Source organism: Lasioglossum baleicum, unplaced genomic scaffold (genome assembly GCF_051020765.1).
Source record: "Lasioglossum baleicum unplaced genomic scaffold, iyLasBale1 scaffold0029, whole genome shotgun sequence".
NCBI classification, from domain to species: Eukaryota; Metazoa; Arthropoda; class Insecta; order Hymenoptera; family Halictidae; genus Lasioglossum; species Lasioglossum baleicum.
Window position 1 is genome coordinate 685,503 of NW_027469089.1, and position 7,075 is coordinate 692,577.

The following is a 7,075-nucleotide window of genomic DNA, read 5'->3' on the forward strand; positions in this document are numbered from 1 at the left end:
AATTTTATCTTTATCTTTTATTCCCCTTTATTTTGCCACCCTTCTTATGTTTGTTGTGTTTTGTCCATTGTATTTATTTACTTATTATTATTTATTTATTTATTGACTTTTATTTTATCTATACACCTTTTCATTTACTGATTTTATCTTTTATTTTATCATATTTTTAAGTTTTATGCGGGTTGACCAGGGGGTGGGACGGGGGGAGGGGGCAGACGCGAGCCGGAACTCGCCTCTGTCCCCTCCTTGTCGCGTGCGGAAAAAATGCAATGCAGCGTGTACGAGTATTTGCACATGTATAAAAATCGGATGGCGCGGTAACAAAAATTCTAAATTATACAGCGCAAGTTGCAGCAATGCATGCGCATAAGTTAAATTACCTGCATACAGCCGTTTCCTCAAACTGTGTGTTCATAACTGGCACTAGGAGGATCGCAGTGCCACCACTGCGAGGAGGCCCAGGACTCTGCGCGGCATACGCTGGAAGAATGTCCAGCGTGGTCGGCACCGCGCAGAGACCTAAGGGGCGTTATTGGGATGGACCTCCCGTTGCCGGTCGTGGTCGACCACATGATCGGCAGCGAGAGGTCAAGAGCAGCGATTGCCTCCTTCTGCGAGATTGTGACAACGCAGAAGGAGGCAGCGGAGAGGGAGAGGGAAGCCGACCCGCTCTCCGCCAGGAGGCTAACATCGGCGGGGCAACCCCGACGAGGCCGACGGCCCCCGTGAGGGGCCGCAGACGTAATGGCGGCGGTGGTACTACTTAGTACTTCCACCGCCGCCAAGGGGGGCTGGCCGTTAAGGCGCCCCCGAGGTGGACAGGTCGCGGGGGCGAGGTGGAGCAATAATCCCCTCCCCCCCTCTCTACAAAGATGCGACCTGCCGGTCGACCCCCCTCCTTTTATTTTATAATATTTCATTTTACTCTATATTATAAATTTTATCTTTATCTTTTATTCCCCTTTATTTTGCCCCCATTCTTATGTTTGTTGTGTTTTGTCCATTGTATTTATTTACTTATTATTATTTATTTATTTATTGACTTTTATTTTATCTATTTTATCTATACACCTTTACATTTACTGATTTTATCTTTTATTTTATCATATTTTTAAGTTTTATGCGGGTTGACCAGGGTGGTGGAACGGGGGGGGGACAGACGCGAGCCGGAACTCGCCTCTGTCCCCTCCTTGTCGCGTGCGGAAAAAAATACAATGCAGCGTGTACGAGTATTTGCACATGTATAAAAATCGGATGGCGCGGTAACAAAAATTATAAATTATACAGCACAAGTTGTAGCAATGCATGCGCATAAGTTAAATTACCTGCATACAGCCGTTTCCTCAAACTGTGTGTTCATAACTGGCACTGGGAGGATCGCAGTGCCACCACTGCGAGGAGGCCCAGGACTCTGCGAGGCATACGCTGGAAGAATGTCCAGCGTGGTCGGCACCGCGCAGAGACCTAAGGGGCGTTATTGGGATGGACCTCTCGTTGCCGGTCGTGGTCGACCACATGATCGGCAGCGAGAGGTCAAGAGCAGCGTTTGCCTCTTTCTGCGAGATTGTGATAACGCAGAAGGAGGCAGCGGGGAGGGAGAGGGAAGCCGACCCTCTCTCCGCCAGGAGGCTAGCATCGGCGGGGCAACCCCCACGAGGCCGACGGCCCCCGTAATGGGCCTCAGACGTAATGGCGGCAGTGGTATTACTTAGTACTTCCACCGCCGCCAAGGGGGACTGGCCGTTATGGCGCCCCCGAGGTGGACAGGTCGCGGGGGGCGTGGTGGAGCAATAATCCCCTCCCCCTCCCCCCCCCTCTACAAAGATGCGACCTGCCGGTCGACCCCCCTCCTTTTATTTTATAATATTTCATTTTACTCTATATTATAAATTTTATCTTTATCTTTTATTCCCCTTTATTTTGGCCCCTTCTTATGTTTGTTGTGTTTTGTCCATTGTATTTATTTACTTATTATTATTTATTTATTTATTGACTTTTATTTTATCTATTTTATCTATACACCTTTTCATTTACTGATTTTATCTTTTATTTTATCATATTTTTAAGTTTTATGCGGGTTGACCAGGGTGGTGGGACGGGGGGGGGGGACAGACGCGAGCCGGAACTCGCCTCTGTCCCCTCCTTGTCGCGTGCGGAAAAAAATACAATGCAGCGTGTACGAGTATTTGCACATGTATAAAAATCGGATGACGCGGTAACAAAAATTCTAAATTATACAGCACAAGTTGCAGCAATGCATGCGCATAAGTTAAATAACCTGCATACCGCCGTTTCCTCATACAGTGTGTTCATAGCTGGCACTAGGAGGATCGCAGTGCCACCACTGCGAGGAGGCCCAGGACTCTGCGCGGCATACGCTGGAAGAATGTCCAGCGTGGTCGGCACCGGGCAGAGACCTAAGGGGCGTTATTGGGATGGACCTCCTGTTGCCGGTCGTGGTCGACCACATGATCGGCAGCGAGAGGTCAAGAGCAGCGATTGGCTCCTTCTGCGAGATTGTGATAACGCAGAAGGAGGCAGCGGAGAGGGAGAGGGAAGCCGACCCGCTCTCCGCCAGGAGGCTAACATCGGCGGGGCAACCCCGACGAGGCCGACGGCCCCCGTAAGGGGCCGCAGACGTAATGGCGGCGGTGGTACTACTTAGTACTTCCACCGCCGCCAAGGGGGGCTGGCCGTTAAGGCGCCCCCGAGGTGGACAGGCCGCGGGGGGCGAGGTGGAGCAATAATCCCGTCCCCCCCCTCTACAAAGATGCGACCTGCCGGTCGACCTCCCTCCTTTTATTTTATAATATTTCATTTTACTCTATATTATAAATTTTATCTTTATCTTTTATTCCCCTTTATTTTGCCACCCTTCTTATGTTTGTTGTGTTTTGTCCATTGTATTTATTTACTTATTATTATTTATTTATTTATTGACTTTTATTTTATCTATACACCTTTTCATTTACTGATTTTATCTTTTATTTTATCATATTTTTAAGTTTTATGCGGGTTGACCAGGGGGGTGGGACGGGGGGGGGGCAGACGCGAGCCGGAACTCGCCTCTGTCCCCTCCTTGTCGCGTGCGGAAAAAATGCAATGCAGCGTGTACGAGTATTTGCACATGTATAAAAATCGGATGGCGCGGTAACAAAAATTCTAAATTATACAGCGCAAGTTGCAGCAATGCATGCGCATAAGTTAAATTACCTGCATACAGCCGTTTCCTCAAACTGTGTGTTCATAACTGGCACTAGGAGGATCGCAGTGCCACCACTGCGAGGAGGCCCAGGACTCTGCGCGGCATACGCTGGAAGAATGTCCAGCGTGGTCGGCACCGCGCAGAGACCTAAGGGGCGTTATTGGGATGGACCTCTCGTTGCCGGTCGTGGTCGACCACATGATCGGCAGCGAGAGGTCAAGAGCAGCGTTTGCCTCCTTCTGCGAGATTGTGATAACGCAGAAGGAGGCAGCGGGGAGGGAGAGGGAAGCCGACCCGCTCTCCGCCAGGAGGCTAGCATCGGCGGGGCAACCCCCACGAGGCCGACGGCCCCCGTAATGGGCCTCAGACGTAATGGCGGCAGTGGTACTACTTAGTACTTCCACCGCCGCCAAGGGAGGCTGGCCGTTATGGCGCCCCCGAGGTGGACAGGTCGCGGGGGCCGTGGTGGAGCAATAATCCCCTCCCCCCCTCTACAAAGATGCGACCTGCCGGTCGACCCCCCTCCTTTTATTTTATAATATTTCATTTTACTCTATATTATAAATTTTATCTTTATCTTTTATTCCCCTTTATTTTGCCCCCCTTCTTATGTTTGTTGTGTTTTGTCCATTGTATTTATTTACTTATTATTATTTATTTATTTATTGACTTTTATTTTATCTATACACCTTTTCATTAACTGATTTTATCTTTTATTTTATCATATTTTTAAGTTTTATGCGGGTTGACCAGGGGAGTGGGACGGGGGGAGGGGGCAGACGCGAGCCGGAACTCGCCTCTGTCCCCTCCTTGTCGCGTGCGGAAAATATGCAATGCAGCGTGTACGAGTATTTGCACATGTATAAAAATCAGATGTCGCGGTAACAAAAATTCTAAATTATACAGCACAAGTTGTAGCAATGCATGCGCATAAGTTAAATTACCTGCATACCGCCGTTTCCTCAAACTGTGTGATCATAACTGGCACTAGGAGGATCGCAGTGCCACCACTGCGAGGAGGCCCAGGACTCTGCGCGGCATACGCTGGAAGAATATCCAGCATGGTCGGCACCGCGTAGAGACCTAAGGGGCGTTATTGGGATGGACCTCCCGTTGCCGGTCGTGGTCGACCACATGATCGGCAGCGAGAGGTCAAGAGCAGCGATTGCCTCCTTCTGCGAGATTGTGATAACGCAGAAGGAGGCAGCGGAGAGGGAGAGGGAAGCCGACCCGCTCTCCGCCAGCAGGCTAGCATCGGCGGGGCAACCCCGACGAGGCCGACGAGGCCGACGGCCCCTGTAATGGGCCGCAGACGTAATGGCGGCGGTGGTACTACTTAGTACTTCCACCGCCGCCAAGGGGGGCTGGTCGTTAAGGCGCCCCCGAGGTGGACAGGTCGCGGGGGGCGAGGTGGAGCAATAATCCCCTCCCCCCCTCTACAAAGATGCGACCTGCCGGTCGACCCCCCTCCTTTTATTTTATAATATTTCATTTTACTCTATATTATAAATTTTATCTTTATCTTTTATTCCCCTTTATTTTGGCCCCCCTTCTTATGTTTGTTGTGTTTTGTCCATTGTATTTATTTACTTATTATTATTTATTTATTTATTGACTTTTATTTTATCCATACACCTTTTCATTTACTGATTTTATCTTTTATTTTATCATATTTTTAAGTTTTATGCGGGTTGACCAGGGGGGTGGGTCGGGGGGAGGGGGCAGACGCGAGCCGGAACTCGCCTCTGTCCCCTCCTTGTCGCGTGCGGAAAAAATGCAATGCAGCGTGTACGAGTATTTGCACATGTATAAAAATCTGATGGCGCGGTAACAAAAATTCTAAATTATACAGCACAAGTTGCAGCAATGCATGCGCATAAGTTAAATTACCTGCATACCGCCGTTTCCTCATACAGTGTGTTCATAACTGGCACTAGGAGGATCGCAGTGCCACCACTGCGAGGAGGCCCAGGACTCTGCGCGGCATACGCTGGAAGAATGTCCAGCGTGGTCGGCACCGCGCAGAGACCTAAGGGGCGTTATTGGGATGGACACCCTGTTGCCGGTCGTGGTCGCCCACATGATCGGCAGCGAGAGGTCAAGAGCAGCGATTGCCTCCTTCTGCGAGATTGTGATAACGCAGAAGGAGGCAGCGGAGAGGGAGAGGGAAGCCGACCCGCTCTCCGCCAGGAGGCTAACATCGGCGGGGCAACCCCGACGAGGCCGACGGCCCCCGTAGGGGGCCGCAGACGTAATGGCGGCGGTGGTACTACTTAGTACTTCCACCGCCGCCAAGGGGGGCTGGTCGTTAAGGCGCCCCCGAGGTGGACAGGTCGCGGGGGGCGAGGTGGAGCAATAATCCTCTCCCCCCCTCTACAAAGATGGGACCTGCCGGTCGACCCCCCTCCTTTTATTTTATAATATTTCATTTTACTCTATATTATAAATTTTATCTTTATCTTTTATTCCCCTTTATTTTGCCCCCCCTTCTTATGTTTGTTGTGTTTTGTCCATTGTATTTATTTACTTATTATTATTTATTTATTTATTGACTTTTATTTTATCTATACACCTTTTCATTTACTGATTTTATCTTTTATTTTATCATATTTTTAAGTTTTATGCGGGTTGACCAGGGGGGTGGGACGGGGGGAGGGGACAGACGCGAGCCGGAACTCGCCTCTGTCCCCTCCTTGTCGCGTGCGGAAAAAATGCAATGCAGCGTGTACGAGTATTTGCACATGTATAAAAATCGGATGGCGCGGTAACAAAAATTCTAAATTATACAGCGCAAGTTGCAGCAATGCATGCGCATAAGTTAAATTACCTGCATACAGCCGTTTCCTCAAACTGTGTGTTCATAACTGGCACTGGGAGGATCGCAGTGCCACCACTGCGAGGAGGCCCAGGACTCTGCGCGGCATACGCTGGAAGAATGTCCAGCGTGGTCGGCACCGCGCAGAGACCTAAGGGGCGTTATTGGGATGGACCTCTCGTTGCCGGTCGTGGTCGACCACATGATCGGCAGCGAGAGGTCAAGAGCAGCGTTTGCCTCCTTCTGCGAGATTGTGATAACGCAGAAGGAGGCACCGGGGAGGGAGAGGGAAGCCGACACTCTCTCCGCCAGGAGGCTAGCATCGGCGGGGCAACCCCCACGAGGCCGACGGCCCCCGTAATGGGCCTCAGACGTAATGGCGGCAGTGGTACTACTTAGTACTTCCACCGCCGCCAAGGGGGGCTGGCCGTTATGGCGCCCCCGAGGTGGACAGGTCGCGGAGGGCGTGGTGGAGCAATAATCCCGCCCCCCCCTCTACAAAGATGCGACCTGCCGGTCGACCCCCCTCCTTTTATTTTATAATATTTCATTTTACTCTATATTATAAATTTTATCTTTATCTTTTATTCCCCTTTATTTTGCCCCCCTTCTTATGTTTGTTGTGTTTTGTCCATTGTATTTATTTACTTATTATTATTTATTTATTTATTGACTTTTATTTTATCTATACACCTTTTCATTAACTGATTTTATCTTTTATTTTATCATATTTTTAAGTTTTATGCGGGTTGACCAGGGGAGTGGGACGGGGGGAGGGGGCAGACGCGAGCCGGAACTCGCCTCTGTCCCCTCCTTGTCGCGTGCGGAAAAAAATACAATGCAGCGTGTACGAGTATTTGCACATGTATAAAAATCGGATGGCGCGGTAACAAAAATTCTAAATTATACAGCACAAGTTGCAGCAATGCATGCGCATAAGTTAAATTATCTGCATACAGCCGTTTCCTCAAACTGTGTGTTCATAACTGGCACTGGGAGGATCGCAGTGCCACCACTGCGAGGAGGCCCAGGACTCTGCGCGGCATACGCTGGAA